Raw genomic sequence first — 14826 nt, forward strand, 5'->3', positions numbered from 1 at the left:
AGAATCACTGACTGGATAGTTGCAAACTTACAACCCTCGCCTGTGGCAAAACATAGCATGAGTCTCAGCAGGAGCATATCTCTGCTGCAGCGTCAAAACGATGCAGTTCTGCAGGGAGACACTGCCGCAAACTGGCAAAGTGCCACCTCCATTCATGTCTGTCTGAGCCCAGCAGTAAACAATTTGTCTAAGATCTTTCACGTCAAGTAAATTCTCCAGTGAGTCAGCCCTGTGAGCACGAGGAGCTGAGAGGGAAAGGGTGGATTGGAGTGCTGACCTGTCACAAACCCCCGGCTGCCTCGGGTCATGTTGATGTGAGAGTGTAGCAGCCCGTGTTCCATTTTCAGAGCTGCTGGGTCCTGTGTCCCAGGGGAGGACAGATGAGACCATGGCCATGGTCAGAGTGCAGAAGGGTTAGATGCTTGTCAAGATTCAAGAATTATAAAGCAGTGTGTGAGAATCATTACTACAATGTTCCTGAAATCAGTGTATTTGCTAACTATTGTTTTTCCATATACTTTTATGATTGTGTGATTTTATGCACACACATAATATTGTTTTTTTTCTTAAAAATTCTCACATGATGTAAAGAAAAAAAAACAATAGTTGATCCAGCATCCATTCTTGAGAATAGACAAAAAGAATGGACAAATCATATCTTACCAAAAAAAAAAGATTTTAAATGATTAAGTCTTAAGTCTAAAGTTGAACTAACCTAGAGGGTTTGTTTCCAGTCTGATTGTCTGACTTCTTGTTAGGAATGTGGCTGTGCTCCCAGAGCTAACCAGTTAACCTGGTATGGACCTGGGCTGCCCCCTGAAAGTTTATAATCATCAATCAGACAGCCTCAGTCCACTGAAACTCTTAAAGTCAAGCAGGCTGCTTCTACTTGCTTTAGAAGTAGCTGCAGAGTGAGCACTCCTATGTCAAGTCATCCTGTCTGCTTGGTGAAGATGTCTGCGACAGGCAGGCAGCTGCAGATCAGGCTCAACTGAGGGTGAGTCTGAGTGAAGCCTGGATTATACTCCCAAACACACATGCACAGGCAGTGTTTTACCACAATGAAGTAAATTATTGTATATAATGTATAATTTTTTATTATTCCAGGATGCCTAACAACATCTAGCAAAGGGACTAATAATGAAAACTAGTCTTTAGGTACCTTAGGTGCATTTATATTTGTTTGCATGTTCATTCATGTATATTGTCCCTTTGTTATTATCAGGGGGAAATGGAATTAGGGCTGAAAGTTCTATATACAACCACAAAAAGCAAGCAGGGCTAAACCTGTCCTCCGCTTCATGTCAGGACCATGGACAGCGCAGCTGCATCGGTGGCACACAAACAGCACACACAACATTGTGTTCATTAATTAAGAGACATGTTTTTGAATAATGATTTAATGAGCGAACCAACACTCATCATGGGCTAATTTTATCATGATTATTTATATCAGGAACATCATGTTTTAGAGCTCTCTCTGAATATCTTAAAGTAGGTTCTCAGGGGAGCTCATGTCCTTTTTAGGGGAGATGAGCTCATCTTAGCTCCCCTGTAATTTGAACCATGGCTGGAAGCCATTTTAAACTGGCGACCGTTTTAAAAATGTAGGTGGCTGAAAAAAAAAAAATCCAAAGGAGTAACAAAAGAGGTTTAATCAGTGAAATTTAGGTGGTTCTTGAAAGATTTTTTTTGTTTGCTTATCTGCTGTACTAATGGACATGCAGCAATTGAGACTGAGCCAGCTGCTTGGAGAAGAGAGTTTAATATTGCTTTTGTTTGATATCTAGTGTCAGCAAAAAATATTGCACTTAGGAGCCTTCATTACTGTAGTTAGTGCACATTAGGGCTAACTTGGCTTCTTTGCTATATTACATGATTGTTAATGTCATCCTGAACTCTGCTGTAAAATCTGGTATTTCAATTCAATTCAATTTCAGTGTGGCAAAATGGGGCCCATGGGCTGGATGTGGCCCACTGAAAGGTTTCATGTGGCCCGCAAAGCCATCATGGAAATACCAAAAATTAAAAATCTAGCAAAGACAGTCAGTAGCATTTTGCTTACCATTAAACCATTATCAGACCTTTATTTTGAAAGGGCTTAGTGCTGTGTTCATTAATAATGATAATGAACTGTATCCGTATGTATGTTGTTCTTCTTCTACTTTTGCTGTGACTATTGTTGCAACCTGTATGCAGCATGCATGGTACACTGTAAAACATCAAGTTTTGGACATTGCCAACAAAATTTTAGTCCACAGTTCAACAGCTCAAGTTCCCCATATAGAATATTCCTTATAATGGACCATTCCATTATTAGAGATTTAGCCATTATTAGAACCTTGTGTCATTTGTGTCTGGCCCACAGCAGCCTGATCAATTTCTCATGTGGCCCCCCATGAAAAATAATTGTCCCCCCCTGGTCTTTGTGAAAAGAAGGAACAAACAGTCAAATATTGAACTGATAAATCCGCCTTGACTGATGACTTTCTGAGCTGGTAAGGACAATGTTTTAATTACTGACAATAATGATGGACAAATCTACAAGAATAAGTCTGAAAATTGTAATTATCCTTTAAATAAAAAACATTTTAAGGGATCTCTTTGTTTGAAATGTGCAGTTAATGATTTGTTGACAGTTATAAGCTTTAGTTATAAGTTTATCTTGTGTTGAATGTGAAACTGAGTCTTTATAGTAACTAGTAAAAATAATAAATCACAACATATAAAGAGAGTAATCCAGGAGAAAGCTTCAGGCCACCTCTGCTGATTCCACAACACATGAACAGCTGTGCACTATCGTTACCCTCACCAAATTGACAGTCATTAATAATTCCAGCTGCCGGACCATAAATCTGCCACAGTTCTCCATGGACCTGATATGCCTCCATAAATCTGGGAGATTAGTGAGCAATATTTCAAAATCCCATGTCAGGATTGTCAGGCTAAATGACGTTTATGTCGATTCATCAAAGTGATAAGTCTGTGGATTGGTGATACTATTTTTTAAAATGTCACATGTGCAATATGGAAACCTTCTAAATGACAAGCAGTGGGTTTTAATTTTCATATTTATACATTTTTTCCTGCATTTGACAGATAGAAATGTCTATTGATTTCTAGATGTGGTGTTAACCTGGTGACAAGCCTTTCCTCCACATTCTTTTTACTGCAGAATTGCTGCATCTAAGTGTCATTCCATCAAGACAGATGAAAGGAATAGTTTTGGATCGTGTAAAGTGGGGTCGCATGAGTTCCTTATCCTTAGTCAGTACATTGGCTACAGTAGTTGCCAGCTGACACTTTTACATATAACACAAATATTGTTCTCTCCAACCCAACCAAACTCCAAAATCAGTCATTTTAACTCACAGAATACAGGAATTTCAGGTTAGTCTGTTTGTGTTGTTGTGTGTCTTCAGTGTTTTAAAAGGATAGTTTGGACTCACTGAAGTCACACAGCAAACAACTAAGAGACTGAAGTTGCAGTAGACACCCAAGTCCCATGTTCTCTGAGGTAAAATGACTAATTTCGCCTATGAAGTTTAGCTGGTCTGTAGGGAGCAATATTTGGCTTATATACCAATGTTTTCCTGTCAGACGGCAAAGTAAAGCAGTGGACCTTTCTAGTGGCTAAAACATGTTTTGTTGCTGACCCAGCTCATAGCAGAGTAGCATCCATGGTGCTTCTCTAAACTGGGGCGTGTCGACCTCCTTCTACTGTAGGTAACACACTGACTATGGATAAGGACCTCATACAAGCTCACTCAAAATAATCCAATCAGTATATATGCATTATGCTCAGTTGTTCAGTAAATCAGCACAGTGACATGGTAACGTTGACCCGTTACCTGCTGCTGTTGCTCTTCTCTCAGTCTTTTCTCTCTCTGGCCTCCTCACAGCATCATTTATATTGGATCAGCATTCCTGGTCCAGGTCCCTGGGGGGGTGGTGGGGATAATGTAGCTGAGGGGAGGGGGTCTGAGAGGAGTGACCAGCGAGGCCCCAAGTGAAGGGCCTATCAGTCACAGTGCAGTGGAGCTGCCCTATGAATCTCATTACTGCCTGCCTGTTGGGCTCGGCTGGTGCTTGGGTGGGCAGGGTAAAAAACTGGAACATTTTTGCCCTGATGAACCCCTTTCAGGCAGCTCTGCTTCTCAGGCTGTTTTCAAATTCCTCATCATTATACAACTAGAAGACTCTAATCTGACCATGGCCCTAACACCAACTAGAGCATCTCTGAAAAAATACATCCAAGCATAACCATGTGACTGCTGGGTGTCGCTGTAAGCTGTGCACAGTCTGGGAGGCAGAACTGCCTGAGAGCCTGAGATCAGGTCAGGACAGTCCTCAAAGCCAGGGAAGATCCGTATCTCAAGATGAGCTGAGTGTCTTCCATTACTCCAGCTCCTGATGGGAAGTTCTGGTCCATTTAAGGGCCAGGTTTACCATCTTCACTCACCTCTCAAACAACCTTTAGTAGAAGAAGAGAGCAAAACACAGTTTAAAGAAGGAGAAGTACAACAGGCTGTGACTCAGACAGAATGTGTAGAAAAGATTGATAACAGAAAAAATGTCAAAACTTGTTACTTCACTGAAAGTAGAAGTATAGAAAATAAAGTAATGAAGTCTGATGATAGCCTGAATTTTTCTTCTTGTCAACAAATCTCATGAAAAGATCAAACCCATCAAAGTATCCTAACAAGTACAGTGTACATAATCAAATCCTTATAATATAGGCTATATGTTGTTTATCTGTGTCATAGAGCACCATGAACATTTTGGGCAGACCTGAAACATGGCTCTGTGACATATTGGAGCTGTGGTCCACCAAGACTATATAAACCCCACGACAGATGACACCACCTCCACCTCCTCTCACCCTTCCTAATGATCCGTTACATATCAGTGACTTTCTCAGTCCAAATCAGCCCAGCAGTTCACTTCAGCTCACTTCAGTTCCAACAACCCGACACTGAAGAAAAAAAATACCATCCTGTCACCATCCTCTGGCTCTGGTGGCTCAAACATGGCTGGACATGTCCAATAAAGCTGCTGGATGAAGCGTCCATGTTTCAGGTTGTTCTCAGGCCATAGTGGTGTTTGACACTGAGACAGCGGAGTGGACACACCCTCAGTGTTTCGAAGCAGAAACACTGTACATGATTTTGAGACCTAATTTTAGATCCTTTGTAATTTTTTTATCATTTGAATTTGGCTGGTTAATAACATGTTTCTGTGGTTGCTTTATATGATCTTTAAACTATTGATTTTTAAGCATTGTTTGGTGTCGAAATTGAATCGAGGGGTACAGAAACTTTAAATTTAAATTTATGTGGCTATAGTATGTAAATTAACATTGAGTGAATGCTAAGCCTCATTTGAGGAAACTAAATAACCATTTTGTTTATTTAGTCTCCTCAAATGAGGCTTAACATTCACTCAGTGTCTCCTAACTGTCCCTCAATATTACAACATTAGTTGAACATCACCCCAATCTGTAGTTAATGCGACCAATCATACATTTCATTTTGCATTTTTGACACTGGCCCGACATGTCAGGACAGTCAGCTGGCCAGTCCTCTGGGAATTCTCTTGATGCTCCAATGGTCTGATCATTTGTGAAACTGCAAGGTAATTTATTTATCACACAACACAGAGTTGCACAACGAAATGAAAGTTGTAGTCCATGCTACACACACATAGAACATAGATGCAGATAATTAATAGAAAAGGATAAACTGGAATCAATTAAAATAAGATAATATATACAATTATTTATACACATATGCACATATACACTCAGGAAATAATTCTGTAATGACAGAAAGTTCAGTCAAACATCATTGATGTAAACAGAAACAGAGAGTTTGCTTCCCCCCGTCCTGTCAAGTCCTGCCAGAGTTGGCTCAGAACTCAGTTCTTCTGTCAAAGACTTGATCAGGGATGTGGTGGAGCAGGTCCCTGTAAAGATGTGGAAACAACCAGTACAACCACTGGTTTCCCATTGCCTGGCCAGCCTGATTCCCATTTTGTCCATTTAATTTTTCTGACTAGATATTTGCTGGTCCCAGCTGGGTTGCTTGGGTGCTGGTCTGGCTGGGTCGCTGAAAAAGATGCAGTGTTGTTGTTGATCATCTTAAGGTCTGCTGTGCTTTAACCTGAATCCCATGTTTTTTTTTTATTTTTGAGTGCTTGTTATAGATGATATGTGTTTCAGCAACAAAGCTGAAAAAGATTAAAACAAAAATGTAGCAATGTTTCTGAATCTGCATGTAAGCAGTGCCCACAAATCACTTTTTGTGAAATGTGCCCCAATCCAGCTGTTTCTCCCTGCTCCTTCATGCTAAGCTCAGGCTATCCAGCTCATGACTCCAGCCCTGTACTTCACACATCGATATGAGATTGATATCCAACTGAATATTTCACTCTCAGAAAAATAAGTGTACTCCACAAACTGTTGTACTCATTCTTGAAACATTAATAGCAAAAGGCTCAAACCAAGAATAAATAAATCACACAGCGGCTGAGTGACTAATATCACTACATTAAATGGCGGCACAATAAATTATCCTGCCAGTGCACCACAATATACCAGACTGAGATAATTAAAATAAATTATTATTGCTGGTGAAGTCTTCTCTGTACATGAGTAATAGGAACCATCAGGAAGGCCTCTTCCGCTGCATTAATTACACAAAATGACAAGTGAGCCGACAAGCAGCAAGCTCATTATCCCATCACATTCAAACTTTGCAGTTTGTGTTGTGTGAGGGGAAAGAATGTCTCAAAACTCTCAACCTGGGGACAGATGCCACGCAGGAAATGAGGAAAAATGTGTCTTTTGTAATGGTAAGAGAAATTACCTTTAAACACATGCAAAAAGGTCATCAAACACCCCTTTTACACCTGGTATTACAATGTGATCTGTATCCAGATCAGTCATCCAGATATGGAAAAATGCCTGTTAATGTGAGCTGCTAATGCTTGGTGACCAGAATGTGATCAGATCTGTCAGACCACATCTGGAGATAGTCTGGCTTGTACTGTATTCAGATCTTAGGTAGGTGTAAACGCAAGCTGTACAACAATCTGGATAACATATCTGGATGCAGAACACATTTTAATAGCAGGTGTAAAATGGGTTGAAAGTGAAGGGGGTCAGGGTGGAAAAACAAACGTGGCTGGGAAAGTTGCCGTGTCATGAATTGGGACATCTCAGCTCCACTCTTGTCTCTGTTGGCGTCATCTGTGACAGCTTGTCAAGTCACCAGTTACTGATTTTAGAATGTAAGGAACGTCACCTGGTTCGACAGCCAATCAGCTCATAGTGAAGACAACTGGTCAAACCGGTTACAAACCATCAGCTGGTCCAAATGGCAGTTTGGGACGGAGGAAAGACAGAATCATTGGTTTGTTTCAGAGATGGGAAGTAACAAACTACAAATACTTTGTTACTGTATATAAGTTGAGTTTTCAGGTATCTGTACTTTACTTGAATATCTATGTTCCTGACAATTCTTTACTTTTATTCCCCATTTTAACACAAATATCTGTATTTACTACTCATAACATTTTCAAAACAGGTTTGTTACTTTAACTTTTATTGGAATTGTCAACTACTTTCATTGTGCATCATTGTGTGCTGCCTCCCCAGCATCAAGACCAATATCAACCTAAAGCGATGTTACAATATCACATAGAAAAGACAATTTCTTGATATAGCTACATAAGTACATGACAGATATAATAATGTGAAAAATTATGTAACAACGTGTATCAAGGCAAAAACAACAAAACAAGACAAAAAATTATAACAGAAGATGAAAAAGATGTAACAAGACAAAAAATATAAGACAAAAGCCATAACAAGTCAAAAACGAAGTAAGAAGGTACAAATGATGAAAAAGACATAACAAGATGAAAGATGTAACAAGATGTAACAGATGTAACAAGACAAAAAACTACTAAACAAGATGAAAAAGAAACAACAAGAGAAAAATGATAGACAAGACATGAAAAAGATGAAAAGGACATAAGACCAAAAACATGAATCAGACATAACAAGATGTAATAGATGTAACAATCAAAAAAAATTACAAGACAAAGACACATAGAGGACGTAAAAACACAAAACAGACAGGAGACTGTGTGCAGAAAAGGTTCTGTTAGCTTTGCACAGAAGCAGTCACAAATGTCCCTCAGAGGACGACTTTTTACTTTTATACTTTGAGTACATTTCAGAGCCTGAACTTTTTTACTCTTATACTGCAATAAACAAATTGAACTTGTTGAGTCTTTTTTTACACAGCTGTCTGTACTTCTACTGGATTAAAGACTGTGTAGACTTCTGCTACTTTTTCTTTGAGGACCAGCCATGTCTGTTTGACACATACCTTAAAGTTAACTCAGATATGATCAACAAACTGCCCTTTGTCATAATATACAACTCATGGATGACTCCAATTTCTCAACCCTCTTGTTTTTTGTTTCATCAGTACTGAAATACAAATGTAACTCACCATTACTATTCTAAAAAGTACAAAGAGTCTATATTTTAACCAAGATTTTGGGGTTTTGTGATATAAAATAAGATTCAAAATTGTTCAAAGACATTTGTCTCTGTTTAACTGAAAGAAGGTCAGAAACATACATTCAGTGAATTCTTCCCTGCATTTGCAGAGGGAATCTACAGCATAGTTTGCTTGGTGACAATCTTTGTTTTGTCTTTGTTTTGGCCAAACAGAAGCTTGTAAATGTTAAATAATGGAGGTCCAAGCATTGAACCTTGGGGAACTCCCCAGATCATGATGGTCCACTTGGATGGAGAGTTGACAGATAAGACAAAATAGTTATGGTCCTGAAGATGGAACTGAATCAGTTTAGGACAGTGTGTCTGTCGTGTGCTCACAGGAGGAGTCTTAGGGGTGTGGTGGGGCTGAAATACAGATACAGAGTTGTTATAAAAAAGTTTCTTAGTTGCTGGTAGGCATCTTTTTCAGTTAAACAGTGAATGTTTCCTAAGGACGGGCTTGATGAATGCAGTTTTTAGGGTAATAGGAAAACTGCCTGGTGATAAAGAGCTATCAAGTATTAGCAGAAAATCTGTCACCAAACAGCTGAACACCAAAAAGCATGTTGACAGCAAGCAGCTGGCTTAAGATGCTGCATCTCATCCTGAGGTCTGCAGACAAGATCATCCACATTTGTCATGTTTACCATAGTTCTTCTTTGCAAGACAGCATCATTCTTGCCACAGTTTCAGCACCACAATTATAAGCAAATACCTAATTTAAGTTAACAGTGAAATTCATCCACCAAAGACTGGCAAAACTTAGATTAAAATCAATAAAACATCATACAACTCAAACTGCTAATAGAAAGATAATAAGATTCATGCTCCTGTTGCTATACTACATCTTAATGAAGAAATGCTTTTGATTGAATATCATACTGACCTTAAACCCAACACTCATATTAACATTTTACTGATGCCACATTGCATTCACAATACATGAAACTTGTTCTGTTGATTCTGTGGGCTTGTCTCTAAATTCCTCACAGCCTTGCATGCACGCAATCTTGTTTGTGAGCCTTTTTCACTGAGGTTCATACCATAGGTAGTTTCCATGGAGACGGTGCCTGAGGTCATGGCATTTAGTAGATTTGTTTATCATTAAAGTGGGCTGATAATGACTGACCTTTGTGTTGTCCCTGCTTCTATTTGATTCAACAGACATTAATTGTCTCCAGATGTATGAAGTTGTGGTGCACAAAAACTCAGCTCAATACACTGAAAACAAATGTGTATACCAGGCGCAGAGGATGGTTTAGGACTGATGTGGACATGATTGATGATAAACATTCAAATATGAATTATTTGTGCATATTTTGCTGCTCTCGGAATGGGATCGTCCAAAGTGTTCATAGTTTGTATAAAGCAGGCAAGTCCAAACTATTCCATAAAGGGCAGACAGGCTGCAAGTTTTTGTTCTAACCAGTCAACAGCACACCTGTTTCAACTAATCAGCTGTTTGAGACTGAAATCAGTTGATTAAATGAGTCGAGGATGGTGTGCTCCGGCTTGGTAGGAATGAAAACCTGCAGCCACATGGCCCTTTATGGAATCATTTGGACATGCCTGGTGTAAAGCAGCAATAAATGTGTTCTGAGTTTGTCACAGCACAGAAACATTAACCACCCAGCCAAATAGGAATGGTTAAAAGAAACTGCCAAGTATATAAAATTAGGTCTCAAAATCATGAACAAATCTGAAGTTTTATCTGCTCTGAAATGCTGGGCTGGGGGCGTACTCAACAGACTCTTTTCCTCCAGTTACTTTCCTTTTCTTTTTCCTCCTCTCCTCACTGTATGTCTGTGCATTCACAAAGTAGAATACATTGGATCAAAACAGAATCCGATGTGACTCAAGGTGTTTGTTCCTCATGAAGCCCTGAAGTTCTGCCTCTGGCTCTCTCCTCCAGAACTCCCCGGAGCTCTGCAAAGCAAAAACGCAAAAAACTATTTGCTGAAATAGAATATTTTAAACTAGCACTTCTTCTGGCACTTAATACATTGTTGTACAGATTGTATTAAATGTGAGTTATTTGAGGCTCTCGTCTGGTGCTTTGTGAAACATTTCACAGCTAAAGCACACAGAGCTGCATGTCACCTCTAAACTATGGTGGCTCTGTTGTGTCATACAGCATAAAAAGGCACACTGACTCTCACTGTAAATATAGAAAACATAACACTACCTACAGTGAACATGATGCCACTGAAAGAAGGAAAAATTACTGTGTTGCTGGAGTAATGTTTTACTGTAAATGGCCTGTTGGTAGAATCATGGTTTGTAGTTTTGGAAATATTCATAGAACAATAGCTGGGCAATAGCTTTTACTGTACATAGAAAATACTTAAGTAAAAGTAAAGTAAAAGTGCAAAGTATTCTTCTCAAAAACTACTCAAAGAACCAAAAAGGGTTCACCTATGGGGACAATCAGAAGAACCCTTTATGGTTCTAGTTAGCACCTTTACTTCTAAGAGTGTAGTGCTACGACACAGAGATGGCTGTCACTTACAAGCCTGAACCCATAGTTTGAGGGTTATGAGTTTACATTAAAGTAGGGGAGGACAATTATTTTTCATGGGGGCCACATGAGAAAATGATCAGACTGCCCTGGGCCAGACACAAATGATATAAGGTCCTAATAATGGACAAATCTCTGGTCAGAAGTCTTCTATATAGAGAACTTGTACTGTTGGTCACCCTTTCTGAATTGCCATGTTTAATTGTGAGTGAATATTTTGTTGGCAACATCCAAAACTTGATGTTTTACAATGTACCATGCAGCAAAAGTAGAAGAAGAACATAAACAACATGGATATACAGCATTGAGTGGATAAAGTTACAGATTAATATAAAAGATACAGTTCAATATCATTATCAATGAACACAACACTGAGCCCTTTCAAAATAAAGTTCTGATGACAGTTTAATGGTAAGCAAAATGCTATTGACTGTCTTAGATTTTTAATGTTTGTGATTTCCACAATACTCAGCTATGCATAAACCAGTAAGTTTCACCTGTGAATAATCCATTGATATACGTTAAACTCGGACAGATTGTTGAGCTTCCTCTGATTATTAGAGCTTTTATTAGAGTTTTGTTGTTAACATTTACTGAAAGGTCACCAAATACCTTGTGGCAACATGTGTTCACATGGCTTTCTCTTCATATGTTCGCTCCTTTTCCCAGCATCCTCCCCTACATCCTCTGCTGGCTATCAGCCTTGGCCTCTTCAGAACCCTGCAAGACTGATTAGCTGGATAGATTATTGAATCATGCTTCCTTGTGTACATTGTAAAAAAAACATTTGCATGGGTCCTCAAACAAGCAACACATTTAGAAACTCACCAAATATAATGATAGTAAATGATGTCAACATCAGAGAGAACCTTCTAGTGTGAAACCTGGAATCTAAACCATCTTTCCCCTCTCTCCATTTCTTCTATCTCCAGCCCTCCTCCTTAGGTGCAGACCTCCACCCCCAGCCGCCCTACCTCATTCAAAACCCATCTGGGGCCAGTAATCATAGCGATGTAGTGGAGGGTGGGTGGTTGTGGTGGTGGCAGATGTGACTGAGAGACTTTCCAGCTCTTGAGCCCCCCCCATGGCCGACAAGTTCCCTGTGCGCCTAATGGGAGCTGACACATCGTAATAACAGTAAGAATCCTTTCCTGTCCCGTGTCATGCACTGAGAGATTGGATCTCTCTTTGCGACGCTGGGGTAATTTTCTCGAGCTGGAATACATTTGTGGGTGGTGAGTGTCAGATTCGGCCAGGGTGACATGGGGAGAGAAAAATCAACACCCCCTCCCAGCAGACTCACCTTCCTGGAAAATGTTTTCAATGATATGATATCAGTCTGAACAGAAGGTGCATTTTCTCTCTGTGCTGTTATTGTTATGAACACCAGCAAAGCACACTGCTGATGTACAAGTGTGAGGCTCTGTTGGGTTCAAATCAGCTATCACTGGATTTCAAACAAAGATTGTTGTGACAGTGAGTGTATTTTGTAAGTGAAACAACGCTGTCCTAACCTGACACATTAGCTGGTTTGTTACACAAAACCATCTGGGAAGTCATAGAAACTGTCTGGAAAAGGGCAGGCACTTTAAAAATAAAGACCTGGCAGGTGATTGGATGGACAATCTGTCTGTGTACAGACAGTGACTACAATTTGATTTCTCTAAGCTGTGAATAAAGTGGTCTGTTGCATGTTTTCAAATGGAGGACAGAGATCAATATATTATTTAAAAGAAATTAAACAGAAAACTTGAACAGTGTATCAGCTACTAAGGGTTTAATTGGCTGTTGAAGTTATGTTGAGAATATTCTCATTCTTTTTGGTTTATTGCTGGCACTGTACTTAACTTGAGTGTGTGGCTTTGTAATTTTGTGTCAATGCTGCCCTCTTGTGACCACAGAACAGAGAGGGAGAGTGACAGAAAAAAAAACTCTGGTTACTCAAGTTCAAACAGGACCCTCTGAGTCATGTGACAGTCTGCCAAAAGAAGAACCAGTTAATGTTCCCTCTGATCAACACAACTCATAAAGAACTGTACCAGGGTTTTTGCACATTATAACAGATTTAATGCAAATTACTCTTACTACAGGGGAATTCCACAGACTATATACACAATGATCCGTTCACTCATCTCAGGGAGTACTGCTCAGCCTGAGAACACAGTTGTATGATGTAAGATATTATCAAACCTTATTCATGCTGAGGGAAAATGTCTTTTATGGCTCTGAGAAAAAAAATAAATCCTGAGAGTAGGGCTTGAGATCTGTACCCAAACTCAACGGAACCAGACAGGTTTGTTTATTACTATCATCATCATCATCATTATTATTAATATTATTATTATTTTTATTATTAGTGGTAGTAGTAGTAGTAGAAATAGCAGTACTTTTTTTGTCTTTTTTTTGCTCAGATTTTCAGGCCCAATTATTAAGTTCTACCTTTGAGATGTCCTCAGCTCAGACTTGAAAACATGTAACAGAAACCAGCAGTGTTAATAATATGGATATGGAGGTTAAAGATATGAGTATTTATCAGGCAGAGAGCATCAAACAAAAACATGCTACCGAGATGCATTGTGGGAAGTGTAGGATCAGCATTTTGAAGCTTGACCCATACATACAAAAAATATCTCAGCCCCTGCTTTTTCCATTTAGACTATTCTTATTTTAAAAAATGTCTTATTTATTTAATCTGTAAGCTGAAGTGCAATGCAGTAAGCTATCCCTTTAAAGGGAAAATTTAACATTTTTTATGTGTCCAGTTAGTGTTGATGATAAATGCTGTCAGTTGAAGCAATAAATTCCTCAGTGCTGCTATATTGACTGAAAAAGCTGAGTTCTCCTTCTTGTGGTGCCTACATTTACCAGGATGCATTGTGTTTGTGCTTCCGATGCCCATATTACCATGTTATCACCATCCTAGCCTATATTACTTTATTGGCTAAAATAGTGTTAGGTAACAAAAATATTCATCTAGCACAGCTCCTGGCTTCCCAGAAGAGAAATCCAAGCTGAAATAGCCTGTAGTTCTTCCTTAACACCAACGGCATCACTGTGACATCATTGTGACATCACTGGATGCTGGAAGAACAACAGATTTTGCACCTTGAGAACTGATTTTCTTAGTCAATATAGCAGCACTGAGGAATGTATTGCTTCAATTGATTACATTTAACATCAACACATAAAAAGTGCAGAATTTTCCCCTTATTCCTCACTCCCCTGAAATCCCTCCTGTACTACAGCTCCCTAGTGGGCCTCAGAGCTCCCTGGAGTTTGTAAATTCAACCAAAGCACTTGTGTATTTGAGGAAATGGTGTCATCTGCTCTTGAGCAGGAGTTGTGTTTGTGCATATGTTTGTTTAGAGTAGTAAAAGTCCTGTGGTGCTCCCATCAGATGGATTATTCTAGGACGAGGACATATAGCTTACATTTATGAAGAGGTTCTCTTCAGGCCTCTTATGAAATGTATACAGCACATGTGCAGCATCTTGTGGCTGGGAAAGGCACTGCATACAGCTCAATGTGAACTGAAGGACCAGCCCTTCTCAACACTGTACAGATGAAGGCAGGGGTGGAAATAAGCAAGTACAAATACTCAAATTACTGTAACTCCGTACCTTTGGGTACTTGTACTTTTTTATAAGTAGATTTTCAAGTCTGTACTTTTACTTGTACTTCAGTATGCATACATTATGTAATCTACTTAGTAACATTAGTAAGATGGTGTGATTGC

Source organism: Lutjanus erythropterus, chromosome 20 (assembly GCF_056507025.1).
Source record: "Lutjanus erythropterus isolate fLutEry1 chromosome 20, fLutEry1.hap2, whole genome shotgun sequence".
NCBI classification, from domain to species: Eukaryota; Metazoa; Chordata; class Actinopteri; order Lutjaniformes; family Lutjanidae; genus Lutjanus; species Lutjanus erythropterus.